Here is a 15,573-nt window from a genome sequence, read left to right on the forward strand (position 1 = left end):
CCTCCCCCTTCCTCCACTGCTTGACGTCACCCGCTTCCCTTTGGAGGGGAAGCGATGATGGCCAAGGGCAAAGGGCAAAAAGCGCGGGATGTAACAGCACGTGGGACTCACACCGTGAGGCCTCTTCCCTCGGAGGAGCTGATCTGAAACCAATTTAAGGGTAAAGAAAATGTTAGGAAACCAGTTGATTCCCACTTCCAAAATATCTCTTTCTTGTAGCCCTCAGTACAGAGGAGATAAATAAGCGAATACTTGGTGAATACTTGGTCATTTGCATCGTGGGGCCGTAAATGACTGCTTATCTATCCATCTACCCATTTAAATTATGGTAAAAACCTGTGAATCTGGTACCCAACCAAAGAACTAGGATATTATTGATAATTTAAGACTTCTCAATATTTTCCCCAACTGCCTTCCTGCCGTCCCAAAGAAATCAATATCTTGATTTATATTTATTATTTCCATTCTCTTTTTACATATATTCTTATACATGTATGCCTAAACAATGTTTTTTACTTTTGTTTTCAAATTTCACAACATTTTGTATCTTATTCTAGGTAGCATTTTGGGACATTTTTCTTTTGCTAAACATTTTGTTTCTAATATTCCTCTATGTAGCTGTAGTTCATTCACTTAAAAAAAGATTTTATTTATCTGTTTTTTTATTTATGATAGTCACAGAGAGAGAGAGAGAGAGAGAGGAGCAGGCTCCATGCACTGGGAGCCCGACGTGGGACTCGATCCCAGGTCTCCAGGATCGTGCCCTGGGCCAAAGGCAGGCGCCAAACCGCTGCGCCACCCAGGGATCCCTATTTATCTGTTTGATACAGAGAGACCATGAGGAGGGGGAGGGGGTGGGAGGAGCAGACTCCCTGCCAAGTGGGGCTTGATCCCAGGACCTTGGGATTATGACCTGAGCTGAAGGCAGAGGCTTAATCAGCTGAGCCACCCATGTGCACTACTTCATTCACTTTTAATGCTGTACAATATCACATCCATTTCCCTGATGATGGATATGTGTCCTGGTACAACTGCGCAAAATTTGCTCTTGGGCATGCTCTCCTTTTCAGTCTCCCATCCATTGCCCTGTTTCAAGGCGTCATTTCTTGTCAGAACTATGGCCTGGGAGATCACATGTTCCTATCCTGTCAATATGGAAACACCCTTCCTACCTGGCCAATAGACATGTCTTATTAAGGAAACGTTCTTGTCTGTTCCTATGCCTCTATCCCAGTAGGCTGGTTCAGTAAAAAATGTGAGACCTTTCAGCTGGAAAAAAAAAAAAAAAGAACTATGGCCTCTGTCCTACTGGTCTCCTTTTCTCTGATCTCAATCCCTTTTAGTGCCCCCACCTCACCACTCTTATTTTATGGTTTAGCTATATTAAATTAATTACAGATTACTATGAAGACTGTCATTTCATTATGCAATGTTAGTATATGTTGTTCCCTCTTCCTGAAATGCCCTTTTCCCCACATTAGGCACCTAATGAGCCCTCATACAACCTTTGAAACCCAGATAATACATCACTTCCTCCAGTAACCTGTTCTGTCCTCCTTAGCCTTAATTCCACCCTCCACTGTGCTGCCCCTACATCTCATGCATATTTGTATTGTTTGCCTTCCTTCTCCATAGCCTGGGATCATTTTGATAACAAAAGATACTTTGTTTTGTTTTTGAATTCTTGTGCTCTAGCACAGTAAAATTCTGGGACCAAGGTCACAAACCAGTGGTTTCTAGGGCTAGGTCCCTAAGTCCCTAGGTCTGGCTCACAGATATCTTTTGTTTAACTCTAAAATTGTTTATTTACTTCCTTGTCAATATTTGAAAGGATCATTTCATCCCAAGAAAAAGTGTCTTAAAGGCATTTGAAAATTTGGCAGTTTGGGCTATGCATTCCTAACTAGAAACAACTGGTTGTTTCTGGAGACTTGAGACATTAGGCTCTCAGGAACATGTCTTTGTTGTTTTGTGTTTCAGCAATTTCCTCAAGATTACCTGAGGTGTTGGATGGTTTCCGTAATTTTCTATCCTGTTCTTCTGGAAGTTATTGCAATATTTACTCACCAAAGGAATTACTGGATAGATCACACACAAGAAATATTCCACTGAAATACCAATGGGAGGGATCCCTGGGTGGCTCAGCGGTTTAGCGCCTGCCTTTGGCTCAGGGCATGATCCTGGAGTCCCGGGATGGAGTCCCATGTCGGGCTCCCTGCATGGAGCCTGCTTCTTCCTCTGCCTGTGTCTCTGCCTCTCGCTTGCTCTCTGTGTCTCTCATGAATAAATAAATAAATAATCTTAAAAAAATACCAACGGGACAAGGTAAGCATACTGAGGGAATGCAATTTTATCCCTTCTGATACTGTTTGAGGTGGGAGGAAATCCCTCAGAAACATTGCTTCTCAAACTATGAATCACTATCCACTTGTATAAGAAGTATTCAATCAGAATCTTTGGGGAAGTGTGCATCATTTAGGATTTAGTCAGCAATTGAGAAACTGGTATTTCAAACAGAAAACATTTAATAAAGGAAATCTGGTATGTTAAAAAATCATCAGAAGTGTTAGAGGAATAAAACTCAGAGGACTTTTTCAGATATTGTCAGCTAGCACTGGAAAGCCTTTCTACCCCATTCTATGCACTTGCCTGTGTTGCAGAAATTTGAAGCCTATGAATTACATTTCTCAGATTTCTTGGCCAATAGGATTCTGAATATAGTTCAGGTCCTACCAATAATATACATTTGTATGACATTTTAAAATGGAATGGGGATAAAAGGCATTCTTTATATGGATTCCAAAGATATAAAACATGATTTTTTGTGGTGGCTTTAGCATTCTTCCACAAATCTTGCACCCAAAGGCTCTGGAGGACATACAAGATTAACAGTGGTTTTCTGCAGTCCCCTGGCCTCTGTGTGATAGTTATAATTTCCTATCTTTGGACTATAGCATTCAATAAATGTTTATTAAGTTTTTATTATTATTCTAGTTAGTTATCATATGGTGTTATATTAGTTTTAGGTATACAATATAGTGATTCAACACTTCCATACATCACTCTGTGCTCATCCCAAGAAGTGTACTCCTTAATCCCCATCACCTATTTACCCATCCCCCTACCATCAATTTCTTCTCTATAGTTAAGAGTCTTTTTCTTCGGATTGAGGAGAGGCAAGATGGCGGAAGAGTAGGGTCCCCAAATCAGCTGTCCCCACCAAATTACCTAGATAACCTTCAAATCATCCTGAAAATCTACAAATTCGGCCTGAGATTTTTTTTTAATTTTTATTGATTTATGATAGTCACATAGAGAGAGAGAGAGAGAGAGAGAGAGAGAGGCAGAGACACAGGCAGAGGAAGAAGCAGGCTCCATGCACCGGGAGCGCGATGTGGGATTCGATCCGGGGTCTCCAGGATCGCGCTCTGGGCTAAAGGCAGGCACTAAACCGCTGCGCCACCCAGGGATGCCCGGCCTGAGATTTAAAGAGAGACCAGCTGGAATGCTACAGTGAGAAGAGTTCGCGCTTCTATCAAGGTAGGAAGATGGGGGGAAAAGAAATAAAGAAACAAAAGGCCTCCAGGGGGGAGGGGCCCCGCGAGGAGCGAGGCTAAGGCCTGGGCGAGTGTCCCCAGGACAGGAGAGCTCCTTCCCGGAGAAGCAGGAGCTGCACCAACCTTCCCGGGCGGAAAGGGGCTTGCAGGGAGTTAGAGCAGGACCCGGGAGGGCGGGGATGCCCTCGGGCTCCCTGGGACACCTGACCGCGCAGGAGAGTGCGCCGAGCTCCCTAAGGGCTGCAGTGCGCGGGGCAGGACCCGGGAGCAGCTCGGAGGGGCTCGGGCACGGCTCCGCGTGGAGGGGGCTGCGCGGCTCCGGGAGCAGCTCGGAGGGGCTCCGGCGGCGGCTCCGCAGAGCGGCGGCTGCGCGGCCGGGACCGCGAATCCAACGGCGCACGCTCCGGAGCACAGGGCGCCGGGACACAGCCCAGGATCCGGCCTCCCCCTGGGACAGGCAGAGGCCGGGAGGACCCAGGATAGCAAGGGCGCTCCTGCCCGGAGCTGAGCAGATCAGCGGCCCCGCCCCGGAGCCTCCAGGCCCTGCAGACAGAGAGCTCAGTAGTTACTGCGGGGGCTGAATCCAGGTTTCCAGAGCTGCCATAACCACTGCGGCTGTTCCTCCTGGGGCCTCACGGGGTAAACAACCCCCACTGAGCCCTGCACCAGGCAGGCGGCAGAGAAGCTCCCCCAAGTGCTAACACCTGAAAATCAGCACAGCAGGCCCCTCCTGCAGAAGACCAGCTAGACGGACCAGTTCCAGGGGAAGTCAAGGGACTTAAAGTATACAGAATCAGAAGATACTCCCCCGTGTTTTTTTTTTCTTTTTTTTCTTTCTGATTTCTGATTGCTTCCCCCACCCCCTTTTTTTCACCTTTCTTTCTTTTTCTTTCTCTTTTTCTTCTTTTTTCCTTTTTTTCTTCTTTTTCTTTTTCTCTTTTCTTTCCTTCTCTCTCTCTCTCTTTTTCTCCTTTTCCCAATACAACTTGTTTTTGGCCACTCTGCACTGAGGAAAATGACTAGACTAGAAGGAAAACCTCACCTCAAAAGAAAGAAACAGAAACAGTCCTCTCTCCCACAGAGTTACAAAATCTGGATTACAATTCAATGTCAGAAAGCCAATTCGGACGCATTATTATATAGCTACTGGTGGCTCCAGAAAAAAGCATAAAGGACTCACGAGACTTCATGACTGCAGAATTTAGATCCAATCAGGCAGAAATTAAAAATCAATTGAATGAGATGCAATCCAAACTAGAAGTCCTAACGACGAGGATTAACAAGGTGGAAGAACGAGTGAGTGACATAGAAGACAAGTTGATGGCAAAGAGGGAAACTGACGAAAAAAGAGACAGACAATTAAAAGACAATGAAAACAGATAAAGGGAAATAAATGACAGCCTAAGGAAGAAAAACCTACGTTTAATTGGGGTTCCCGAGGGCGCCGAAAGGGCCAGAGGGCCAGAATATGTATTTGAACAAAACATAGCTGAAAACTTTCCCAATCTGGGAAGGGAAACAGGCATTCAGATCCAGGAAATAGACAGATCCCCCCTAAAATCAATAAAAACCGTTCAACACCTCGACATTTAATAGTGAAGCTTGCAAATTCCAAAGATTAAGAGAAGATCCTTAGAGCAGCAAGAGACAAAAAGTCCCTGACTTTTATGGGGAGGATAAGGGTAACAGCAGACCTCTCCACAGAGACCTGGCAGGCCAGAAAGGGCTGGCAGGATCTATTCAGGGTCCTAAATGAGAAGAACATGCAACCAAGAATACTTTATCCAGCAAGGCTCTCATTCAAAATGGAAGGGGAGATAAAGAGCTTCCAAGACAGGCAGGAACTGAAAGAATTATGTGACCTCCAAACCAGCTCTGCAAGAAATTTTAAGGGGGACTCTTAAAATTCCCCTTTAAGAAGAAGTTCAGTGGAACAATCCACAAAAACAAGGACTGAATAGATATCATGATGACACTAAACTCATATCTGTCAATAGTAACTCTGAACGTGAATGGGCTTAATGACCCCATCAAAAGGTGCAGGGTTTCAGACTGGATAAAAAAGCAGGACCCATCTATTTGCTGTCTACAAGAAACTCATTTTAGACAGAAGGACAGCTACAACCTGAAAATAAAAGGTTGGAGAACCATTTACCATTGAAATGGTTCTCAAAAGAAAGCAGGGGTAGCCATCCTTATATCAGATAAACTAAAATTTACCCCAAAGACTACAGTGAGAGATGAAGAGAGATACTATCTCATACTTAAAGGATCTATCCAACAAGAGGACTTAACAATCCTCAATATATATGCCCCGAATGTGGGAGCTGCCAAATACTTTAACAAATTATTAACCAAAGTGAAGAAATACTTAGATAATAATACACTTATACTTGGTGACTTCAATGTAGCTCTTTCTACCCTCGATAGGTCTTCTAAGCACAACATCTCCAAAGAAACAAGAGCTTTAAATGATACACTGGACCAGATAGATTTCACAGATATCTACAGAACTTTACATCCAAACTCAACTGAATACACATTCTTCTCAAGTGCACATGGAAGTTTCTCCAGAATAGACCACATACTGGGTCACAAATCAGGTCTGAACTGATACCAAAAGATTGGGATTGTCCCCTGCATATTCTCAGACCATAACACCTTGAAATTAGAACTCAATCACAAGAAGAAGTTTGGAAGGACCTCAAACATGTGGAGGTTAAGGACCATCCTGCTAAAAGATAAAAGGGTCAACCAGGAAATTAAGGAAGAATTAAAAAGATTCATGGAAACTAATGAGAATGAAGATACAACCATTTAAAATCTTTGGGATGCAGCAAAAGCCGTCCTGAGGGGGAAATACATCGCAATATATGCATCCATTCAAAAACTGGAAAGAACTCAAATACAAAAGCTAACCTTACACATAAAGGAGCTAGAGAAAAAACAGCAAATGGACCCTACGCCCAGTAGAAGAAGAGAGTTAATTAAAATTTGAGCAGAACTCAACGAAATTGAGACCAGAAGAACTGTGGAACAGATCAACAGAACCAGGAGTTGGTTCTTTGAAAGAATTAATAAGATAGATAAACCATTAGCCAACGTTATTAAAAAGAAGAGAGAGAAGACGCAAATTAATAAAATCATGAATGAGAAAGGAGAGATCACTACCAACACCAAGGAAATACAAACCATTTTAAAAACATATTATGAACAGCTCTACACCAATAAATTAGGCAATCTAGAAGAAATGGACGCATTCCTGGAAAGCCACAAACTACCAAAACTGGAACAGGAAGAAATAGAAAACCTGAACAGGCCAATAACCTGGGAGGAAATTGAAGCAGTCATCAAAAACCTCCCAAGACACAAGAGTCCAGGGCCAGATGGCTTCCCAGGGGAATTCTATCAAACGTTTAAAGAAGAAATCATACCTATTCTACTAAAGCTGTTTGGAAAGATAGAAAGAGATGGAGTACTTCCAAATTCATTCTATGAGGCCAGCATCACCTTAATTCCAAAACCAGACAAAGACCCCACCAAAAAGGAGAATTACAGACCAATATCCCTGATGAACATGGATGCAAAAATTCTCAACAAGATACTAGCCAATAGGATCCAACAACACATTAAGAAAATTATTCACCATGACCAAGTAGGATTTATCCCCGGGACACAAGGCTGGTTCAACACTCGTAAAACAATCAATGTGATTCATCATATCAGCAAGAGAAAAACCAAGAACCATATGATCCTCTCATTAGATGCAGAGAAAGCATTTGACAAAATACAGCATCCATTCCTGATCAAAACTCTTCAGAGCGTAGGGATAGAGGGAACTTTCCTCGACATCTTAAAAGCTATCTACGAAAAGCCCACAGCAAATATCATTCTCAATGGGGAAGCACTGGGAGCCTTTCCCCTAAGATCAGGAACAAGACAGGGATGTCCACTCTCACCATTGCTATTCAACATAGTATTGGAAGTCCTAGCCTCAGCAATCAGACAACAAAAAGACATTAAAGGCATTCAAATTGGCAAAGAAGAAGTCAAACTCTCCCTCTTCCCTGATGACGTGATACTCTACATAGAAAACCCAAAAGCCTCCACCCCAAGATTGCTAGAACTCATACAGCAATTTGGTAGCGTGGCAGGATACAAAATCAATGCCCAGAAATCAATGGCATTTCTATATACTAACAATGAGACTGAAGAAAGAGAAATTAAGGAGTCAATCCCATTTACAATTGCACCCAAAAGCATAAGATACCTAGGAATAAACCTAACCAAAGAGGTAAAGGATCTATACCCTAAAAACTATAGAACACTTCTGAAAGAAATTGAGGAAGACACAAAGAGATGGAAAAATGTTCCATTTTCATGGATTGGCAGAATTAATATTGTGAAAATGTCAGTGTTACCCAGGGCAATTTACACGTTTAATGCAATCCCTATCAAAATACCATGGACTTTCTTCAGAGTCTTAGAACAAATTATTTTAAGATTTGTGTGGAATCAGAAAAGACCCCGAATAGCCAGGGGAATTTTAAAAAAGAAAACCATATCTGGGGGCATCACAATGCCAGATTTCAGGTTGTACTACAAAGCTGTGGTCATCAAGACAGTGTGGTACTGGCACAAAAACAGACACATAGATCAATGGAACAGAATAGAGAACCCAGAAGTGGACCTTGAACTTTATGGTCAACTAATATTCGATAAAGGAGGAAAGACTATCCACTGGAAGAAAGACAGTCTCTTCAATAAATGGTGCTGGGAAAACTGGACATCCACATGCAGAAGAATGAAAATAGACCATTCTCTTGCACCATACACAAAGATAAACTCAAAATGGATGAAAGATCTAAATGTGAGACAAATTCCATCAAAATCCTAGAGGAGAACACAGGCAACAACCTTTTTGAACTTGGCCACAGTAACTTCTTGCAAGATACATCCACGAAGGCAAAAGAAACAAAAGCAAAAATGAACTATTGGGACTTCATCAAGATAAGAAGCTTTTGCACAGCAAGGGTACAGTCCACAAAACTAAAAGACAACCTACAGAATGGGAGAAGATATTTGCAAATGACATATCAGATAAAGGGCTAGTTTCCAAAATCTATAAAGAACTTATTAAACTCAACAGCAAAGAAACAAACAATCCAATCATGAAATGGGCAAAAGACATGAAGAGAAATCTCACAGAGGAAGACATAGACATGGCCAACATGCACATGAGAAAATGCTCTGCATCACTTGCCATCAGGGAAATACAAATCAAAACCACAATGAGATACCACCTCGCACCAGTGAGAATGGAGAAAATTAACAAGGCAGGAAACAACAAATGTTGGAGAGGATGCGGAGAAAAGGGAACCCTCTTACACTGTTGGTGGGAATGTGAACTGGTGCAGCCACTCTGGAAAACTGTGTGGAGGTTCCTCAAAGAGTTAAAAATAGACATGCCCTACGACCCAGCAATTGCACTGTTGGGATTTACCTCAAAGATTCAGATGCAATGAAATGCCGGGACACTTGCACCCCGATGTTTCTAGCAGCCATGTCCACAATAGCCAAACTGTGGAAGGAGCCTCGGTGTCCATCGAAAGATGAATGGATAAAGAAGATGTGGTTTATGAATACAATGGAATATTACTCAGCTATTAGTAATGACAAATACCCACCATTTGCTTCAACGTGGAGGGAACTGGAGTGTATTATGCTGAGTGAAGTAAGTCAATTGGAGAAGGACAAACAGTGTATGTTCTCATTCATTTGGGGAATATGAATAATAGTGAAAGGGAATAGAAGGGAAGGGAGAAGAAATGGGTGGGAAATATCAGAAAGGGAGACAGAACATAAAGACTCCTAACTCTGGGAAACGAACTAGGGGTGGTGGAAGGGGAGGAGGGCGGGGGTGGGGGTGAGTGGGTGACTGGCACTGAGGGGGACACTTGACGGGATGAGCACTCGGTGTTATTCTGTATGTTGGTAAATTGAACACCAATAAAAAATTAATTTATTAAAAAAAGAGTCTTTTTCTTCATTTGCATCTCTCTCTCTCTCTCTCTCTCTCATTTTTTTCCCTTTGCTTGTTTTGTGTCTTAAATTCCACATATGAGTGAAATCATATGGTATCTGTCTTTTTCTGACTGACTTATTTTGCTTAGGATGATACTCTCTAGCTCCATCCATGTCACTGTAAGTGTCAATCTTTCATTATTTTATGGTTAAATAGTATTCATATATATATATGCACACACACATATATATCATATGCTTTATCCATTCGTCTGTCAATGGACCCTTGGGATCCTTCCATATTTGGCTATTGTAAATAAAGCTGTTATAAACATAGGGGTGCATGTATCCCTTTAAATTAGTGTTCTTGTATACTTTGGGCAAATACTCAGTGCAATTGCTGGATCACAAGATAGTTATATTTTTATTTTCTGGGGAACCTCCATACTGTTTTCCCCAGTGTCTGCACCAGTTTGCATTCCCCACAACAGTGCGCCAACAAATATTTATTAAATTATGAAATTAATTCTGCCTTCTTAAGCTCCATGAAAAATTATGTGCCTTCGTTCAATCAAACAGTAAAAAGGGGAGAGGATAATGCATGAAATAAAAGAAAGTAGTTAATTTTCTCTGCATTCCCTAGCTCCATTTGGTGATGTTCTAAAAAAATGCCATCAAATCTCAGTCATACATTATGACAATGAGCACATACTTTCCTGTCTTCCTTTTATACTTAACATTGCTCTCTAGGACAGTAATGCTACTAAGTGAATGCCAAAATAATTTCTTTCAAAGGAGAGGGAAAGTAGGATAACAACAGACTAAACCCTGCCATGGGCTAGATGTTTTGCATAATTTTTGTCTTCTCACGACAGTGATGTTATATTTGGCTCATTAATCCCATTTAAAGAATGTAAACTGAATCTTGTTGATGTAATTAACTATTCCATGGCTTTTAACTTAGTGATTGAAATGGTCTGTGTACATCACTGGACTACAGGGAGGTCACTGTATTGCCTCAACTAAGCTTTAACTACCAACTCCCCAAATCATAGAAAATGCAGGTAGGGGTATGTGGAAAAGGTCTAAGGTGGAGGTCAGAGATACCAAAAAGAAATAAGGTAATATATCTTTGCATATTTGAGAAATCAGTAAAAGAAAAAAAGTATAGCAGTGCTATTTTTACAGTGAAACATGATATGCTTTGTGTGAAATATTATAGGGAAATTAAAAATTTAGAATCACCAAACATGATACACTTAAAACCATCAGAAAATGAAAGAAATAATTAAAACATAATTTAATGGCATATAAGTAATATAACTGACATAAAAATTGACCTGATTAAATAGAACAGTGATGTTCAATTTTTTAAAAGATTTTATTTATTTATTCATGAGAGACACACAGAGAGAGAGAGGCAGAGACACAGGCAGAGAGAGAAGCAGGCTCCATGCAGGGAGCCCAACGTGGGACTCAACCCCGGGTCTCCAGGATCACACCCTGGACTGAAGGCAGGCGCTAAGCCATTGAGCCACCCAGGCGCCCCGCGATGTTCAATTTTATTAACAAATAAATCAAAGGCAAAAACCAATGGCAATCAAGCATCCAAAGTTGTTCAACAACACTGAAATTAAGGGCAAATAGGTTGAGATATACAAATAAAAAATACATAACACAGTACATATGTTACTTAATTTTATTAATCTTTTAAAAAGATTAATTAATTAATTAATTAATTTGAAAGAGAGAGAGAGCGCACATACCAGTGGGGGGAGGGACAGAGAGGCAAGGAGAGAGAGAGAGAGAGAAAGAGGAGACTCTCCTCTGAGCGGCAAGCCTGATGCAGGGCTCCACGTTATGACTTTGAGATCATGACTTAAGCCAAAACTGAGAGTCAGATGCTTAACTAACTGAGCAACCCAGGGGCCCCTAATGTTGCTTCGTTTTAAATAAAAATATTTAGGGATCCCTGGGTTGCTCAGTGGTTTGGCGCCTGCCTTTGGCCCAGGGTGTGATCCTCCCAGGATTGTGTCCCACATCGGGCTCCCTGCATGGAGCCTGCTTCTCCCTCTGCCTGTGTCTCTGCACGCCGCCCCCACCCCCGTGTGTATCATGAATAAATAAATAAATAAATGATCATTAAAAAATAAATAAAAATATTTACATGTGAACATATAGCATTTGAATTATGTACAAACACACAAAGTATATCTGGAGAATATATAAAAAGTAATAAGAGTAGAGAGCATCTGGGAAATCAAGGTTATGATGAAAATATTAAATAATTCTTATGTTTCTCCATTATTTAAGCAGTAATAATTATAGATACAACTATGATAGCATAGGATGTATCTGATTGGGAATTGATGTTATGGAAGTATATTATTATTGACATTAAAAGTTGCCAAACATATATATATGAAAAGGAGATTATATCTGTGTATGACTAATATATTACTAATATATTACAGAAAGCATATCTGTGTATGACTAATATATTTTCCTAGTATATACCTTCATATAAATTCTCTTGTTCTTTGCTCCCCACCTCCATCACACACACACACACACACACACACACACACACACACACACACACAAATAAGTTTCTTGTTAGTTTAGAGAGGGCCTGAAAGGAACATCCTAGATGTGATTTAAAATCCAGACCTCTGCCAAAATCACTCTTAATGATTTATATGCTACATAAATACTAGAAAGTTCTGGAAAGTTCTCACTACTTAAGAACTATAGGGAAGTGTATTCCATAATGTAAGTTTGTTGTCTATGAGTGGTTAAGGGGAGAATACATTTAGATATTTGTTGTTTAATCAACCAGTGGAGTTTCGAGTCATGCAATGGTTTCAACACCTCATTTCATCTTGTTTCATGTGCTCTCCTGACCTCTGATTTTTATATTTTGTGCTGTCCATTCTCTTTACATCACCATGCAGGTCTTGCTTTAAGAAACATCAGCTTAGGTTTCATCTAGAGTTGTTCTTTCAGCTAGAGACTGTTCTCTGCATTCAAGTGACAATGAAGTTAAATACATGTAATTGCACAAGTCATAATGTGCATTAGAAGATTTTTAAGTTTTAGAACTAATTTTACCACCCAGCTAATAATTCTAATAATTATCTTCTGGATGTAAAGAATGTGAGAATAAATGGCACTGTGGCCATTTTTTACTGCTACAGAGTGTTACTTCACATCGGCATTAAAAAAAAACTTAGCATGATTATAGAACATAAGATTTTATGCTATAAGAAGGGTCTGAGAATTTAGTTTGATATCTGGGATGTATGTGTGTATGGGTGTGTATATGGATGTGTGTGTGTGTGTGTACTGAGTAAACCAGATCTAGAGGTTTTTTGTTTTTAAAATTTTATTTATTTATCCATGAGAGACACACACACACACAGAGGTAGACACATAGGCAGAGGGTGAAGCAGGCTCCCTGCAAGAAGCCCAATGGAGGACTCGATCCCAGACTCCGGAATCACGCCCTGAGCCAAAGGCAGACACTCAACCACTGAGCCACCCAGGCATCCCAAGACTTTTTTTTTTTAAGATTTTATTAACTTGAGAGAGAGAATGAGCAAGGGAGGGTCAGAGGGAAAGGGAGAGAGAGAATTGCAAGAAGACTCCCTGTTGAGCACAGAGCCTGACATGGGGCTTGACCTCACAACCCTGAGATCATGACCCTAGCTGAAACCAAGAATTGGACACTTAACTGACTGAGCCACCCAGGTGCCCCCAGATCCAGGTTTTTTAATTCCTTTCAATACACTCACTCACCAAAATCTTTTCTTCAGGAAATATTTTCTGTAAAATAGCTCCATTGTACCATCCTGGTCTCCAGAGCAGCTGTGCATTCTCTAGTGAGGGAGGATCAGTGCACACAGCTTGTAGCATCATGCTCCCACCTGCCCACCTGAGCTTGCTTTGTGGAGTGGCCTCAGGGGCCCAGTTCTTCCTGATGGCTATGTATTTCCTGTGGAGAAGGACCAGAGCCACCTAGTTAAAAGTGCAGGTCCTACCCACTCTTTCAAAAGTGAGAGACATACCTGACTTTCTGAACACAGAAAAACAGACACAGAGAGTTAGGCAAACTGAGGAAACAGGAGCCTATGTCACAAATGAAAGAATAGGACAAAACCACAGCCAAAGACCTAAGCAAAATGGACATAATAGGTAACATACCTGGTAGAGAATATAAAATAATACGAAGATACTCACTGGACTTGAGAAAAAAGTGGAAGATGTTAGTGAGATCTGTAACAAAAAGATTAAAAAGAACCAATTAGAGATGAAGAGCACAATAAATTAAATTAAAAATACACTGGATGGGGGGAGGGGCAAGATGGCGGAAGAGCAGGGTCCCCAAATCACCTGTCCCCACCAAATTACCTAGATAACCTTCAAACCATCCTGAAAATTTACGAATTCGGCCTGAGATGTAAAGAGAGACCAGCTGGAATACTACAGTGAGAAGAGTTCGCGCTTCTATCAAGGTAGGAAGACGGGGAAAAAGAAATAAAGGAACAAAAGGCCTCCGAGGGGGAGGGGCCCCGCGAGGAGCCGGGCTGAGGCCGGGGCGAGTGTCCCCAGGACAGGAAAGCCCCGTCCCGGAGGAGCAGGAGCTGCACCAACCTTCCCGGGCGGAAAGGGGCTCGCAGGGAGTTGGAGCAGGACCCAGGAGAGTGGGGATGCCCTCGGGCTCCCGGGGACACTAACAGACACCTGCGAGCGCAGGAGAGTGCTCCGAGCTCCCTAAGGGCTGCAGCGCGCACGGAGGGACCGACCGGAGCAGCTCGGAGGGGCTCGGGAGCGGCTCCAGGGAGGGGGCTGCAGGGCGGGAGCGCGAATCCAACAGCGCAGGCCCCGGAGCACAGGGCGCCGGGACACAGCCCAGGATCCGGCCTCCCCCGGGACAGGCAGAGGCCGGGAGGGCCCGAGACAGCGAGGACGCTCCTGCCCTGAGCTGAGCAGATCAGCGGCCCCGCCCCGGAGCCTCCAGGCCCTGCGGACGGAGAGCCTAGAGCCCCGAGCCCCGTAGTTCCTGCGGAGGCTGAATCCAGGCTTCCAGAGTTGCCATAGCAACTGCGGCTGTTCCTCCTGGGGCCTGGCGGGGTAAACAACCCCCGCTGAGCCCTGCAGCAGGCAGGGGCAGAGCAGCTCCCCCAAGTGCTAACACCTGAAAATCAGCGCAACAGGCCCCTCCCCCAGAAGACCAGCTAGAGGGACCAGTGATACTCCCCCGTGTTCCAATACAACTTGTTTCTGGCCACTCTGCACTGAGCAAAATGACTAGAAGGAAAACCTCAACTCAAAAGAAAGAATCAGGAACAGCCCTCTCTCCCACAGGGTTACAAAATCTGGATTACACTTCAATGTCAGAAAGCCAATTCAGAAGCACCATTATACAGCTACTGGTGGCTCTAGAAAAAAGCATTAAGGACTCACGAGACTTCATGACTGCAGAATTTAGATCCAATCAGGCAGAAATTAAAAATCAATTGAATGAGATGCAATCCAAACTAGAAGTCCTAACGACGAGGGTTAACGAGGTGGAAGAACGAGTGAGTGACATAGAAGACAAGTTAATGGCAAAGAGGGAAACTGAGGAAAAAAGAGATAAACAATTAAAGAACCATGAAGACAGATTAAGGGAAATAAATGACACTCTAAGGAAGAAAAACCTACGTTTAATTGGGGTTCCCGAGGGCGCCGAAAGGGACAGAGGGCCAGAATATGTATTTGAACAAATCCTAGCTGAAAACTTTCCCAATCTGGGAAGGGAAACAGGCATTCAGATCCAGGAAATAGAGAGATCCCCCCCTAAAATCAATAAAAACCGTTCAACACCTCGACATCTAATAGTGAAGCTTGCAAATTCCAAAGATAAAGAGAAGATCCTTAAAGCAGCAAGAGACAAGAAGTCCCTGACTTTCATGGGGAGGAATATTAGGGTAACAGCAGACCTCTCCAC

This window comes from Nyctereutes procyonoides, unplaced genomic scaffold (genome assembly GCF_905146905.1).
Source record: "Nyctereutes procyonoides isolate TBG_1078 unplaced genomic scaffold, NYPRO_anot_genome, whole genome shotgun sequence".
NCBI lineage: Eukaryota > Metazoa > Chordata > Mammalia > Carnivora > Canidae > Nyctereutes > Nyctereutes procyonoides.